General features: G+C 37.6%; 1 long non-coding RNA gene across 7 annotated transcripts in view; it reads left to right on the top strand.

The window, feature by feature from the left end:
• Positions 1 to 2,732: 2,732 nt before the first annotated feature.
• The window catches only part of LOC110199847 (uncharacterized), a 50,012-nt gene continuing 36,585 nt past the window's right edge, over positions 2,733 to 16,159 (top strand). For 3 of the 7 annotated variants that reach the window (XR_002322071.1, XR_013485364.1, XR_002322117.1), the window contains exons 1-2: positions 2,733 to 2,972; positions 12,447 to 12,531. This is a non-coding gene — a long non-coding RNA (uncharacterized LOC110199847). Of the gene's footprint in view, positions 2,973 to 5,126; positions 5,713 to 8,411; positions 9,071 to 11,732; positions 11,966 to 12,446; positions 12,532 to 16,159 lie in introns of those variants that run through there. The other 4 variants (XR_013485366.1, XR_013485368.1, XR_013485365.1 and 1 more) reach the window with 4 other exon arrangements.

Here is a 16,159-nt window from a genome sequence, read left to right on the forward strand (position 1 = left end):
AGTCTGATAAGACTTCTTCTTAATGAAGTCATGCTGGCTTTTTTGTAATCACTGCTTCTTCTCCTGGACATTCACTTTTGCATGTGCTCTAGAATTCTGCTAGGAATCAAGTCCATTGACTTTCAGCTCCATTCTCCTTTTTTATTAAAATTGGGACAACATTTGAATTTCTTCAATCCTACAGAACTTCTCCTTTTTCCTTTGCTATGATTTTTCAAAAATTACAGATAGTTTATTGATTAATCAATAAACACTGAAATCACCTGGTCTCATTCTTTCAGTACCAAAGAATTTAATTTATCAGAGTAAGGTGACAGGAACTCATCAAGTACACCTTATTAACCTTCTTACTTTTTTTTTGGGGGGGGAGCATACTAACTCCTGGCCAAGCTGGAGTGCACCTTACAATTCAAGGCAACAAACATTTATTAAGTACCTACTTTGTGCCCAGGCAATGTGGTAAGTAAGAAGAGTTGGTTAAAAAAGGATTGCCTGGTATCTTGCAAATCAAATCAAAAGAACTTGTATATGAAAAAGAAAAAGGGAGGAAGAAAATTGCCTCTGTATATCTAACAGGCTAGATAGAAAGAGAAACTACAATTTAGGAAGAATGGTGGTTAAAAAAGTCAGAAGTTCACAAGAGACAAAAATCCAAGGAAGCGGCCTGTAATGAAAACCACAAATGTCTGCACATGAATGCATGATATGTTACAAGCAAGACGAACAGGAAATCTTATTTCAGGGAGGCAATTTTTTTTAAATTAATAGATGTCCTTAAGAATGTGGCTCCTGCCTGAAATACCTGACAGAGTATAAGAAATAAAAAAGAAACAAGTGAATGTGTGTGTGTGTGTGTGTGTGTGTGTGTGTGTGCATGTGTGTGTGTGTGTGTGTGTGTGTGTTGGGTGGAGGGGTGGTAGAGCGGAGAAGGGAGGAAACATAGAAACCAAAGTTGAAAAGCATATTGGAGCACACCTGGGTAAAATCAACGGAAGAAGAGGCAGAAGTGATATCATCATTTACAATAGCTACCATTTATATAACTTTTCAAGGTTTGCAAAGTGCTATACATATATATTTCATTTGCTTCTCAAAATGATCTTGGGTTTTTGTTGTTCAGTCATGTCAAGACTCTATTTGGGATTTTCTTGGCAAAGATACTGGAGTCGTTTGCCATTTCCTTTTCCAGCTTATTTTCCAGATGAGGAAACTGAGGAAAACTGGTTTAAGTGACTTGCCCAGGGTCACACAGCTAGTAAGTGTCTAAGGCCAAATTTGAACTCAGGAAGATGAATTTTCCTGACTACAGGCATTGCACTCCACAAACAGTGGCAGGTAGCTGGCCCAACCACCTTAGGAGGTAGGTGCTATTATTATCATCCCTATTTTACAGATAAGGAAACTGAGGCTGAGAGGTTAAGTCACACACTACTATCAGAGCAGGATTTGAACACAGGTTCTCAGGATTCCCAAGTCAAGCATTACTCTCTATGGAGGCCTATTGTTATCGAACCAAATAGTACACATCACAGGGACCTCCCAAAACTAGAGCAGCAAGCTGACACCCCTCCATCTCTTATTGGGTTCATCTCTAAGTATCTGATACCTCTAAGGTACCAATGAGGGCAGCCACTGTTGATGGGGTACTTGGGTGCTTGTGCTTGTACTTGTACCCCAATTTCTCCCTAGTCTCAGAAACACTATCCCTGACAGTTTCTCCCCAGCCTAAGGACACTATGCCTAGCAATTATTCATGCATGGGCCTCAGCACAACCCTTATCTCTCTCCCTGGTACAGCTATACAGAGCTGGACTGCTCAGGCCCTAGCCCTCAGATCATGTCTCTGGAAACCTCCCAATTCCTTAGTAGTTCCTGTATCGCAAGAAAGCTTTCCCTTGTTGCAGAACATTCTCTCATCAAGACAGAGGGAGAGGGGTGCCTTGCACAGCCCAAGGAGTTTTGTCCTTAGCCAGCCCAAGGACTTTTCCTCCTGCCAGACTCCAAAGATCCATACCTCTGTCATCTCCCTCCCTGTCCAGTATACTCCCTGTACTTTCCCATTATTGCCCCCAAAGACACCTGCACCTTTGGATTACCTCATCAGTGTCCCTGGCATTTCTTTGCCATGCTCTTTTCCATATAAACCCTAGCTGCATTCTCAGTCTCTTGCAGGATCCTTTAAGAATCCTTGCCCGCTGAAAGCGTAACAATAAATCTTTGCTACCTTGAATTAAAGAATGCTTGAGTCTGTGAATTCATTCCAGAGGATTTGTCCTGTATTCTGGTCTTTGAGGGGTCACAACCTCTCAACCTCTCACACCGCAACACGGTCACTGCACACACTTAAAGAGATCTGAAGCAGTTCCCCACGTGGGACTGTAATGAAGCAGGCCAAGTTTTTGGGATAATAAGGAGGGCAGGATCTTTAATGTCGCAGTAAGTGGGAATGAGAGTAGCATGACAGAAAGGATGGAACTTTCTAGAGCGGAAGATTTCAGCATGGGAGGCTCCCCAGTGGATGATTCCAAGAAAGGGAGAAGGGGTGGGGAAGTCAGGAGGAAAGAAGCACATCTAGGGCAGATCCAGCCTTATCACGTAGGGGTGAGGCAAGAGGAAGGGGTGGGCCTAAGGCAGAGGTAGCCAATCACGTGGATGTGGTAAGAGGAAGGGGCGGGTCAAGGGCAGAGACAGCCTATCCTGTGAAAGGAGAAGCCTAGAGACCAGCTGCACCTGTTTGCTTTCGCTTCAGTCTGCCAAAAGGCTGTACAGAAGTTCTTTGGGTATCTGTTGCCTGTGTCTTTTTTGGGGGGAGGGGGGGATGGATTGGGAATCTGATGTTGGTTTTCCCAAGATCTTCCTGATCTGGAGACACATTCCGCTTGGAGCCATGAGGGCAGCATTTGCAGAGCAGCCTCTCAGCCTCGAGAGCCTTTGAAATACCGCCCCTTTTGCCCCTTCCACCCCCATTTGAGGTAAGAGACTAGAGGAGGGGAGGGAAGAGATGGGAGGGGGACTCTTTCCTAGGGGTCCCAGTGTCCCCCCCTCCCCCCTTCACGGAGAAAGGAACGAAATCTAGGTGCCATGACGAACACGTGCCATTCCCGTGGTATCCAGACTCTGGACGCTGAGGTTAATGATAGTCGGCCTGGAGCAAACGTTTATTGATTGATTTCTCCATTCCTTCTGTTATTTATTCCACAACCACTGACCCAAGAACAGGATGGACCTTGAAGCACACCCAGCCTGGCCATTGGGCCGCCCTCTGAGAGCTTATAACTACAGGGCAGCCTAATAAATGGTAATAGTGTAGCCTTTGAGGTGACCAGAAAAGAGAGATGACGTCTAGTTGGTGGGATCAGGGGAGCCTTCCTGGAGGAAGGGACCTGTGAGAAGGTTCACTCTCCTAACCTGTGTTGAGTAGCTTCTTAAACAATGAGGGGGGGGGAAGCGTTTGATGATAAGAGTAGGGTCATTCCCCTGGGCTTCTTAAGGCATCACTGTCAAAGACTCACTGTCCAGGGCCCCAACTCTGAGAACTGAGCTTTAACGAACCCCTTTCATCTCTCCTTACTTTATAACCTCCCAGACTTGTATGTGCCTTGTACAAAGTAGGTACAAAGTAGGTAAATGTTTGTTGAGTTCTTTGTTGACTGAATCCCAGCTGGAGGCAGCCGATCTTCTTGGTTTTTAGAGGTGTGCCACACTCAAGTGCTCATTGCCTCCTTTCCACTCTGCTGCTGACCCCCATCTTGGTAAGGTATTCAGAAATCATTTCTTTCTTTCATTGCATTCTAGCAACTGCAGTGTTCCAGATCACAAAAATAGAGGGTGCTTTCTGAAGCTTTATTTTTAAGTTTATCTTTAATTTAATAACCATCAAACAGTTAAGATAGACAAAAAAATAAAAATCAATCATGCATTTTGACATAAATTTATTTACTTTTGGCTTTAAATGTATATATTGATTTTTTTCAAGATAGTATTAAAATCTGAAGTCTCATTTTATTTTTAGAGGTGTTTCTTGCTGTCATTGTTTTTATTTGGAATAGTTGTTAACATAAGCATTGTTATTACTATGTTCTTTTTATTTTGCATCATATTTGCTTTACTATATTTATTCATGTTCTTCTGTATTTGTCATTTGCTGTGATTACAGAAATCTATTCATATTCTACAATTTGTTTAGCCAGTCTCCAGTCATTGAACACATAGGATGTTTCCATTTTTTTGCTGTTATGAATAAAAGTGATTTTTTTGTGTAGATTAATTTTTTCCCACTAACCTAGTTGGTGTATATTCCTAATACAGTATGATTACCGTGTAGGTAGGAATAGTTTTGTTGCTTATTGTTTAATGCCCTATTGCTGTTCAAAAAGGTTACACCAGTTCGTACTTTTACCAGCTATGTAATGTCCTAGAGTTCACTTAATTTTTATCATTTTCAGCTATCATTGCTAGTTTACAGGGCATAATGTAATATCTCAGAATTGCTTTGATTTACACTTCTCATTAGGGCGTTTGAAAATGCTTCAGCTATTTATTGATAATTTGTGTTTTTTCTTTAGAAAATTGCTTGTTCATACTTTAAGCACTTATCTATTGGGATCTGTATCTTCTAGAAATTTTTGTCTGTTATGTAGTTGCATTATCAAATTGTTACCAGAATCTTTTATTTTTAAATCCCCAATCTGTTTATTTCCCATTTTTCCTTGATTCATTGCTTTTTTTGTAGGAAAAAAAAATTTTATATCACTAAATCTGACTTCTTTTCCTCCTATAATTTTTTCTGTTTACTGGATTAGAATATCTTTCATCTTTAGAATTTTCTTTAATCTTATTTATTTATTTACTTATTTATTTAATCTTATTAAGACTTAAAAGGAAACAGCTTTGGATGATGGGTCCGTATGGAATTTATTGTAAGTACAAATGGTGTGAGATGTAGATCTAATCTCAGTTTTTGCCATATGGCTATCCAATTTTCTTAACAGTTTTTATTGATTAATATATTTCCTAAGTGTTTTGTGATCTTAAATTTATCCAAGGCTAGTCTTTCTTTGCCTTTTGTTCTAATTCTGAGTTATATTTGTTCTATTGTTATGTTTTTCTATTTTGATTTAATATGTGTAACTTTAATAATTACTTCTTAATATGATTTTATATCCAGCAATTCAAGTCGTTCTTCTTCCCCCTCCTCAGTCATTCTTGTTCACTTACTCTTATGTTTAAATTTTATCACCATCAAATTCTGTGAAGTGGCCAACTAGTATTTTGTTTGTTTTAGCTAAAATAATTTAGGTAATATTGTTAATTCAGTTTTGATGAATGTTGCTACTCTTAATAACCTTGTACACAGCCTCAAAAAAGGAAAGCTAAGCAGGGCTCAGTGTAATGAACCAAGGGAGAGACATTGTGTGTAGGGATTGGAGGTGGCACCAAGATAACTTTCACCATTATTTTTTTCAGTGAAATGGTTGAGGAGTTTCTTTTGCTTTTGCTTTTAGTTCCTGTTTGTACATATCAGGAAGATCTAGGACAGCATCAGCCAGAGTGACTAGGAGCCACACTGAAATAGACAGTGTGCGGCTTGTGGGTGTGGAGCATGTTCACTGAAGGCTTCTGTTCATGATCTGTCCAAGATTTAAGGAGTCACTAAGCCAGACTGTTTACTTATGAGCCTCTGAGGAAATCATTTTCCAAACCACTCTGCAGGTGAAGTGAAAGGATACATACATATGTGGGAACATGGCTGATACTTTTTGTTACTTTGTTATTCATTTCTGTCTCCAAATATTTGTTTACCATTTTTTCATTGCTTTGTATTAGAATGGTGAGCCACTGAGTATATTTGACTTGAATTGGCTTCATATGGTTGCAGTTTTGGGGGGATGAAAGAGGACAAATAAGTTGGAGAGGTAAGATAAGTTACCATAGAAAAATTTTAAATAGAGCCCATAACAATGATGAGCAAGTGGGACCTAAAAGGTTTACTTAAACATTTCAGGAATCTGTGATTTCATTACTATGAGTACTTACTCAACCAATTCAAATTACAACCCCTGTCACTTAGTAGATGGTCTTTGAGAGTTGTTGTAGTTTGAGAGAAAGAAGGAATGAAGGGAGGAAGAAAAGAATCACCCTGCAGGTAACCTGGCAACTAGGTAGGCACTTTTTACTCAGTGTGGTCCTTTGGGGGGCAGCTAGGTGGCACAGTGGATAGAATGCCAGGCCTGGAGTTATGAAGCCTTATCATCCTGATTTCAAAGCTGTCTCCAGATATTTAGTAGCTGTGTGATCATAGGCAAGTCATTTAATCCCGTTTGCCTCAGTTTCCTTATCTGTAAAATGAACTGGAGAAGGAAATGGCAAACCACTTCAGTATCTTTGTTAAGAAAACCCCAAGTGGGGTCATGAAGAGTTGGACACGACTGAAACAGCAGTTCTTGAACAATAGATAAGTCTATCTTTGAGCCTATATTCAAAATCTTTCTAGCTTGGTAGGGTCTACTAGAAATGTTATCTTCTGGCATTGTCTTTAAGAGCTAAGCATAGCACAGAAAGCATTTTAGCAGGTGTTGGGGGTAGATGGGACATACATGTGTAATATGTACCTATGTGTAGTTCATGTCATAAGCTTAGTTTTGAAGGTAGCTAGTGGCGCAGTGGATAAAATGCTGCACTTAGAGTCAGGAAAACTTGAGTTCAGATTCCGCCTCAGACACTATCTGTGACCCAAGAAAATTTACTTAACCTCTGTCTCCTTTTCCTCAACAGGGTTGTTGTGAGGATCAAGGGGAATAAATAACTATCTTTAAAGAGCTATATAAATGCAAGCTTTCATTACATAGCTACATTTATCAGAATCTGGTCTTTTATTTGTTTGTTTCACATCTCCCCTCCCCTTTTTTTTTGGTAATTTGTTTTTTCATATGCATCCTACGTGATTACATTTGTGAATGTTTTAGCAATTCTGTTGGTTGTTTCAAAAGCACTGGATCTTTATTTTATGTACCAAGTTAATTTGCTTATATTTTATTGACTTATTTTAATGACTTCCCTTCCTGATTTTGGCTTGCTTTTGCTGTAGCCAGAGGTATTAAATTTGCTACAAGGCTGCCTGAATCAGATTAAAATATAATTGGGAAACGTTTAACAAAATAAGTAAAAATATAATACAACATAAATAATATTAATTTGAGGTTTTCTAAATCAATATGCAGTTTTCTATTTGAGTTTGACACCACTGCTCGAATCTATTAAACCAGGAATTTTATTTTCTGTTTTTCTCCCTTGTTAATGTAGGTGTTCAGGAATATAATGTTGGTTCTCAGTATTGTTTTGGCTGAATTGCTATATATTTTGACATGGTGTATTTCTTATTGTTTGTTCTATTTCATAGAATTTATTATTTTCAAAAGAAGGCAAAGTATAATAAGTTGATAGTCTGATTGCTCTGTAGCACAGGGAAATGTTGTTAAAAAAAGACTTAGAAAGGGCCTTATAGTACAATGGGTTGATGCTCTGTGTAGGATTTTTGTGAGAACATGGATGAGAAATATCACAGTGGGAAAGCAAGGCTGTGTTATGATCTGTACTAATAAAGGAAATAACCATATCAATGACGCTTTGAATAGTCCATCAAGAAAAATGAACTTGTTCTTTTGTCTAAAATTCATTAAATAAGTCATTTTAAAAATTTTATAAAGGTTTGTATTTTTCTATCATATTTTCCTTACAATGCAGTTTTAATCCATAAAGGAATTGTTTCCAGTGCGTGATTTTATACATTCATAAGTAATTTATTTGTGTCCTAGGATTTGATCAAGTTTTATAAACATGCCCTATCTTTTTTTTTTTCCATTAGTGCTTCAGATTTTTGCAAAGCTCTTTGCTGTTAACAGCTCTGTTGGGTAATAAGCTAAAGTATAGTTATTCTTATTGTACAGATAAGTAAATGGCCTCTTCTGAAGTTTAAATACCTTGAATAGGGTCATGCAGCTAGTGTTGGAAGCAAACTTTAAACCAAGACTTTCAGTCTAAATAATAGGATTGAAAGACAATCAATTCAAGAATGTTTAAAGTACAAAAGAAAGATCACTGATCATGGAGTCTTAAGACCTGCATTCCTATCCTTGCTGTGGTGCTCACAAGCTATTTATGGCCTTGACCTACTCACTTAACCTGAATGAGCTGCAGTGTCTTCACATGTAGAATAAGAAAAATAACATTGAAACCTACAGAAGTTCCTTGTCTATTTAAAAAAGAAAGTATATCCTATTTTAATTTTTCTTTATATATTCATCCAATCTATAGTCTTCAGCATTCTGACCAAATATATTATAAATTCTTTCTTAGATTTATTTTGATTTATAACAGTTCTACTGCATTGGAATATTTAAATCTCTCATTCTTATTGATTTTCTATTTAATTATTGTATCTGATTAACTTTTTTTTATTTTTAGTGAGAGCAGTTGGGGTTAAGTGACTTGCCCAGTTTGTGGTATGAGGGTTTGTGTGATACTATGAACTAATAAGTAATCTTAGCTATACATTAAAAATAACAATTATTACATTATTAGTTTGAATATAAATGTAGCTATTAATCTCCTTTTCGTGTTATTTACTGTTTTCCTTATTTTACACAAATAATTTTCTTTTAAAATCTCATTTTCAAAAAAATAGAAAGGTATCTCATTGCAGAGCTTTTATATAACAAACTATTCTCATGCCTCAACGAATGGCTCATACTAATAGTGGTTTATTGATTTGATTATGATAAACTAATGTTTTCTCTTACTCCCACTCTATTATGCAAAAAGAAAACAACTGATTTTTCACATGATCAGTTTCAGAATCGGAAAGGACTTCAGGGGCTACCTAATTCAACCCATACTCAACAAAAATCTTCTCTACAAGACACTTGTCATTTGGTCATCCAGTCACTATTTGATGATTTCCAGTAAAGGGAGATCTGCCTCCCTTCATCAGCACTACATCCTGAGCCAGCCCATGCCACTTTGTTGTTCAGTTGTGTACATCTCTTTGTGGACTCCATTTGGGGTTTTCTTGGTAAAGATACTGAAGTGGTTTGCTAATTCTTTCTCCAGCTCATTTTATAGTTGAGGTGCTGAGGCAGACAGGGTTAAGTGACTTGCCCAGGGTCACACAGCTAGTAAGTGTCTGAGGCCACATTTGAACCCAGGTCCTCCTGACTCCAAGCCCAGCACTCTATCCACTGTGCCACTAGCTGCCTCATTTTGGTATATATCTAATTTAGGAGTTTTTAATTTGGGGTCTGTGCACTTATTTTTGTAAAATTTTGCTAACTGCATTAATTTTAATTGGTTTCTTCTGTAATTACCTTTAAAAAAAATTTTTTTGGGGGGGGCAAGGCAGTTGGAGTTAAATAAGATGCCCAGGGTCACACAGCTAGTAAGTGTCAAGTGTCTGGTCTGAAACTGGATTTGAACTCAGGTCCTCCTGACTCCAGGGCCAGTGCTCTATCCATTGTGCCACCTAGCAGCCCCCTACCTTTTTTAAAATTATATGCTCTGAGTTGAATGAAAAGCCTAAGAGACAAAGTTTCTGGGCAGTTAATAATCAATTTGTTAATTAGTCTAGCTGAGAATAAATTGATGGTCAGTGGTTTCTACAAAACCATGTAGATCCCTGAATGCTCAAATACCTTTGGAAAAGGAGGTGCTTCTGACAGGTGAAAATCAGCCCTCATTGCTGAATAATAAATGAGGGGGTAGACATAAAAAGTCCTTAGCTCTCCTGCTGAGAATGTGACTTGATCATGAGACTCAGCCACCTCTAGCAATCTGGACAAAGGAATCCATTTCTACCCAGACCACTCTGGTTGATTTCCTTTTGTGAGCTGACTTCCCCTAGACTGTGATGGAGGGGTGTTGGGGCATGGGCTCAGTGCTTTAGGGCTGGAATACACCTAGATTAGATGCTGTATTTCACTCTAAACAGAAATAAGGCCTTTTAGTGGGGTAGGGTCCAGCCCAAGATCACAGAGTACGTACCTAGAAAATTTGGCCAATCTTATCTGTTAACCTTGTCCTTCAGAGACTGGCTGAATGACCAACAGGGACTGAATGACCTAAATGAGGAAATAGAAAGGAGAAAAACCTCAATCTTTATTATGTTAATATAATCACTTCTCTCATCATTTGAAAAACATTCTGAGAAGGGTTCCATTTGTTTCACCAGATTGACATAGGGTAATTATTGGGAAGTTTTTCTTTAAATCAAATCTAAATTTATCTCTTTTTAACTTCTTTCCACTGCTCCTAAGTTCTGTCCATTGGTCAAGCAGAACAAGCCTAATTTCTCTTCTACCTAATAGAACCTCAGAAACTTTGTGACAGCTATAATGCCTCCCTTAGTCTTCTCTAGGCTAAATATATTTATTTCATTAGGTTGAAATTATGGCATGATCTTAAGATTCTTACTGTCCTCTGAACACTCTCCATTTTTATCAATATTCTGTCTAAAGTGTGGCATTCAGAATTTAATACAGTACCCTATATGTGGTCTGACTATGACCACAGAAAGTGGACCTATCAACTCTCTAGTCCTGAAAACTCAGCCCTGGTGAATCCTGTGTTCTTGTGCTAAGTGCTGGGGATGCTAAGAAAGGTAAAAAATAGTCTCTGCCCCCAACGAGCTTACATTCTAATGGGGAAGACAACATAAAAATAACTAAAAACATGTATAATGAATACAAAAAATATGGGTGATAATCTCAGATTATCATCTGGAGGGATGACTCGGGTTGAGCTTCTACTTCACCAAAATCTGAAGAGTTTTGTAAATTAGCAAAGTTCCATTAAACAAAGTCTAGCCATGCTTAACATCTTGTTCTTGGGAAGTTTATTTTTTTTTAAACCCAAGATTAAGACTTTACATTTAGCTTCATTAAATTTCATTTTCATTTTTTACACCACTGTTGGGGTCCATGCAGCAATATGTTCTATCTTATGCATCCTATCTTTGCTACTGTGGCCCTAATATTCCTAGATAGAAAGTGAATGATCAGTTGATAGTTGAGGAATAAATAAACTGAAAAGGGTTTTCATTGTTTTTTCGGGGGGAAAAAGAAGAAACTTCACCCTAGCCTGCCCAGAGAAATCACGTAGACCCAGAACTGCAGCGTCACGTTTGTCCCTTCTGTACTCCTTTAACTTCCCCTAATTAAATCTAAAAGAGGAATCATTGAGTCTCCTGCAATCCCAGATTCAGAAAAAGAAAATGAGTTAGTTGTGCATACTATGCCCATGACCAAACTGTGAAAGTATAAAGGGTCATTTGGAGACTTGGGATGGATTTTGGCATATTTTAAAATAACTGTGGTCACTTGGGTAGAACTGCAAGAATATAGTACTATTGCTTTTAATCTGAGCAGCACTGTAACAGTTGTGCCTCAAGATAATGACAAAATATCCATTGAGGAGCCAGCCCTGCAAGGAGCCCAAAGATGATGAAACATACCTGGAATCTGCCAAAAGAAGAAAAAGACAGAAACATGTAGCATCTAGACTCTTAACTGCATGTCCTGCTGTGGGACATTTGTGGTATGAGGTAAAGAAAGTTTTCAATATCTTAGTGAGAACAAGATAGAGAATGTGAAACAAGTAAGAAAAAAGGACGATGGACTTCTCATGTGGAGGCCTCCAACACATTGTGAGGCTGCTATGCTTTTGCTTGCTCTGCAGGGGGGAGGTGCCAGAGCAACAAAATCAGGGAAATACAGGGTCTTTTCTCTGGACAGATTGTATGGTGAACACAGTACTTCTATATTACCTTTCACTCATGTTATCCCATGAGCCACAAAGAGGGTCTATCACAAGAATCAACATAAGAACAAAGGAAAGAGTCTTTGTGCATAAGAGAATTTGAGGACATAAAGAACGTGTTTGAGATATCATACGTGCTCATTGGCCTCACTGAAAGGTTTGTTTGGCTGGGTTTTTTTTTTTTAAAAGAAAATCATCAAATTGCTATTCTAGCAAGTGCCTAATGCTGTGTGAGATAACAAAGAAATGATTAGAGTAACAAGAAACAGTTCTTATCAATAGAACTTCCCCTTCTCCATATATGAATTTGGCTTTCCAGGCCCATTGGTGTATTCATTTAATACCTGAATACCATGAACACTGCCACATCTTGCTTTCCAGTTATGCTCCCTCTTCTCCTGCCTGTAATTGCTTTTGCTGCCCTTTCTGGACACCTGAATTCCAGTTTCTGGTCATGACTGAAAATAAATTCAGCTTCCTTCATATACCATACATAATCCAAATTTCCTTTAGGGCATGAGACCCCCTTCATTTCTTAGAGATAAGAATAGAAATGCACCAGTGGGGGATGAGTAGGGTTAACAAACATCTAGAAGAGTATGACTTTTACTTTTTATTCGTACCTTTCCTCCCTCTAGCTGTGTACTGCTTTGCTTAATGAGACTGAGACTGTCAGCAACAAAAGAGTAGTGATGAGCCAAACAAGTCTTCTTGGAACCTATGGTAAGTCCGTTCTTCAACCTCAAGAAACCTAGCAGAATCTGATAACTAGTCTGGCAATTCTAAGAATAGAGTAAATAAAAAACTACAACCAACATTTATTATGCATTTATTTTGTGTCAAGCACTGTGTTAAGCACTGGGGATACAGAAAGAAAAGTGGGCAAGAGGGGTCAGCCGCAGGGTAGATGGTAATATATTTTATTTAGTATAATTTTTATTAATTAAAAATCATGTCTATTTCCAACACTGAACTATTCAAAAGAGCAGTAGACTTGAAGAACTTGCTTTCAAGTCCCAGCTAAAATTCGGCTTTCTGCAAGAAGCCTTTCCTGATCCTTTTTAATCCTAGTGATTTTCTTCCTCTGTTGGTCATTTCCAATTTATTCTGTGTATATAGATAAGATAGTTTGTATAGTTGTTTGCATATTTTCCCACCCACTAGACTGTGAGCTTCTTGAGAGCCTCTCTTTGTATCCCCAGTGCTTAGCATATGGTAGGCACTTAATAAATTCTTATTGACTGCCCATCAGTGGCAGTGATTGGTAGATTGGCAGATAGTATTGAGGATAATGGCAGTCCTTTTTCCAAAGGGGTTGCTCCATTGGGCAGTAGCTTTAATCCAGGAAAAGCGGTGAGTTCTCCATTGGAGGATGTTATTTAAGGGTGACTCAAGACATCAGCAGTGTGCCTAAGGGATTTAGTGTGATCTTGCTGAGTGCAAAGTAAGATCCACTGATTGCCCTTTGGCCTGAGCTTGGTGCTTTGACAACGATTCTGTGTAAAGGGGATCACTACTAGAGTATGAACTGGCAGAGTTGGCTAGCTGGAGTCAACAACTTCTAAGACAGGAAGTTGGCTTCTAAGTTAAACTTACTTTGCATATCTTTAGAGAACATATCTGAAAACAGTTCTTTTCTTTAGGTGTAACAAGAAAGATGAAGGGTCAGAGCTTGTAGCTAGCACAGTATTACGAAAATTAGTGTATTAGATATGCTGAGTGATGAGCAAGGGACAATGCATGTCAACTCAGGAAAAAAAAATAATTCTTCTGTAGTCAGAACTGTGGCTTTTTAGTGCAAAAGTGAGAGAGAATTGAACATCAGTCGGCCTCAAATAAGGTCATATATTAGCAATATATCTTAGTCAGCCTCTTAGAAATCCTTCAGAGGAAGCTCTCAGGCTTCGGGTACTTTCCAAAGACAATGAGCTTTTTTTAACAAGGACCTTGTCTATCTGGGCAGAAATATTTTTTTCCTACTTGAAGTCATAAGAAAGGTGGGCAGTGGCTTCCGTGTTAGGGATTTTTTCCTCCCACTGTAAATTCTCTCACTTTCTTTCACTGAACAGTTTGTTTGCTGTTTATAGCTGAGGGTCTCCAGCTTTACCTTTTAGAAGAGACTGCAAATCTCTTTCCAGCAAGTACAACCAAAGTGGGTAGAGTAGTGTCAACATCAAGGTAGGGGTTCTTAACCGTTTTTATATGTCATCAACCTCTTTGGTAGCCTGGTGAAACCTGGAAATAATGTTTGTTGTTGACTATGATAATTGAATTTTTTTTTTTTTGGCTAGGCAGTGGGATTTAAGTGACTTGCCCAGGGTCACACAGCTAGTAAGTATTATGTGTCTGAGGCTGGATTTGAACTCAGGTCCTCCTGAAACCAAGACCTGTGCTCTATCCACTGCGCCATCTAGCTGCCCCCTGACTATGGTAATTGAAGAAAGTGATAAATTTCAGTTAGAAGATGTAATTTTTTTGTTCAGAGACTTCCAGAAATCTATCTGACAAGGTCTCCCTTGCTATCAGTAGCACTGTAATCTGTCAGCCAGACTGGAAACCTCTGTCTTTTTTTTTTTAACTTTTTTTTTTTGTCACCATAGTCAATCTATTGAGGAATCTTTGGTTTTTTATTCATTTTGTCCCCCATCTTACCTTAACTCTTCTTTCCTATTTTTTCTATGTTAATATTTGTCCTGATGACCCCAAGCTTAGAATGTTATTAAACATGCTGATAATTTACACTTTTGTATGGTGCTTTAAAATGTTCAAAGCTCTTTTACATTGATACCTTTACTGCTCACAATACCTTTGTATAGCATGAACAGTATTTATTATTCCCACCATTTTACAGTGTTTTATTTAGTGACAAAATTTCTAGAAGTATTGAATATCCAACTATAAGCCATTTCTTTAAGTTGAAATAGAAAAAAAATTGTGGACCAATTTCCTTAATGAGCATTGATGCAAAAATTTTGAACAAAATGCTAGCAAGGAGATTACGACAATATAGCCCCAAAGATTATATACATGCCTGGGTGGGATTTCTATCAGGAATGCGGGTTGGGTCAGTATTAAGAAAACTATCAATATATAGTTGACCATATCAATTTAAGAAAACCACAACAGAAATCATATCATTATCGCAATAGATGCTGAAAAACTTTTGACAAAATAATGTACCCATTCCTATTAAAACCACTAGAGAGTTTAGGAATAAAGGGAGCATTCCTTAAAATAATAAGTAGCATCTATCTAAAACCATCAGCAAGCATCATCTGTAATGAGGATAAGCTAGAAGCCTTCCCAATAAGATCAGGATGCCCATTATCACCACTATTCAAAATAATACTTGAAATGGTAGCTATAACAATAAGAGAAGAAAAAGAAATTGAAGGAATTAGAATAGGTAATGAGGAAACCAAACTTTGCAGATGACATGATGATATACTTGGAGAACCCTACAGCTTGAAATAATTAACAACTTTAGCAAAGTTGTAGGATATAAAATAATCCCACATAAATCATCAGCATTTCTTTATATGACCAGTAAAGCCCAGCACCTAGAGATAGAAAGAGAAATTCTATTTAAAATAACTGTAAACAATATAAAATACTTGGGAGTCTACTTGCCAAGATAAACCCAGGAAACTATATGAAAACAATTATGAAACACTTTTTACACAAATAAAGTCATATCTAAACAACTGGAAAAATATCAGTTGTTCATGGGTAGGCTGAGCTAATATAATAAAAATGACAATTCTGCTTAAATTGATTCAGTGCCATATCAATCAAAATACCAAAAAATTATTTTATAGAGCTAGAAAAAAATAACAAAATTCACCTGGAAGAACAAAAGGTCAAGAACATCAAGGGAATTAATGAAAAAAAAAATTCAAAAGAAAGGGGCCTATCAGATCTCAAACTATATTATAAAGCAGTAATCATCAAAGCTGTCTAGTACTGGCTAGGAAACAAAGTGATGAATCACTGGAATAGATTAGGTATACAAAACACAGTAATCAATGACCATAATGACCTACTGTTTGATAAACCCAAAGACCCCAGCTTTTGGGATAAGAACTCACCATTTGACAAAAACTGGGAAAACTGGAAAACAATAGGACACAAAGTAGGTGTAGACCAACATCTCACACTGTATACCAAGATAAGGTCAAAATGGGTGCACGATTGAGACATAAAGGGTGACACCATAAGCAAATTAGAAGAGCAGAATAGTCTATCCATAGAATTATGGGGAGGAGAAGCATTACAAATGTAAAATAGATTATTTTGATTATATTAAATTAAAAAGCGTTTGTACAAACAAAACCAATGCAAGAAAGATTAA

Source organism: Phascolarctos cinereus, unplaced genomic scaffold, assembly GCF_003287225.1.
Source record: "Phascolarctos cinereus isolate Bilbo 61053 unplaced genomic scaffold, phaCin_HiC Scaffold_3;HRSCAF=262, whole genome shotgun sequence".
Lineage (NCBI taxonomy): Eukaryota > Metazoa > Chordata > Mammalia > Diprotodontia > Phascolarctidae > Phascolarctos > Phascolarctos cinereus.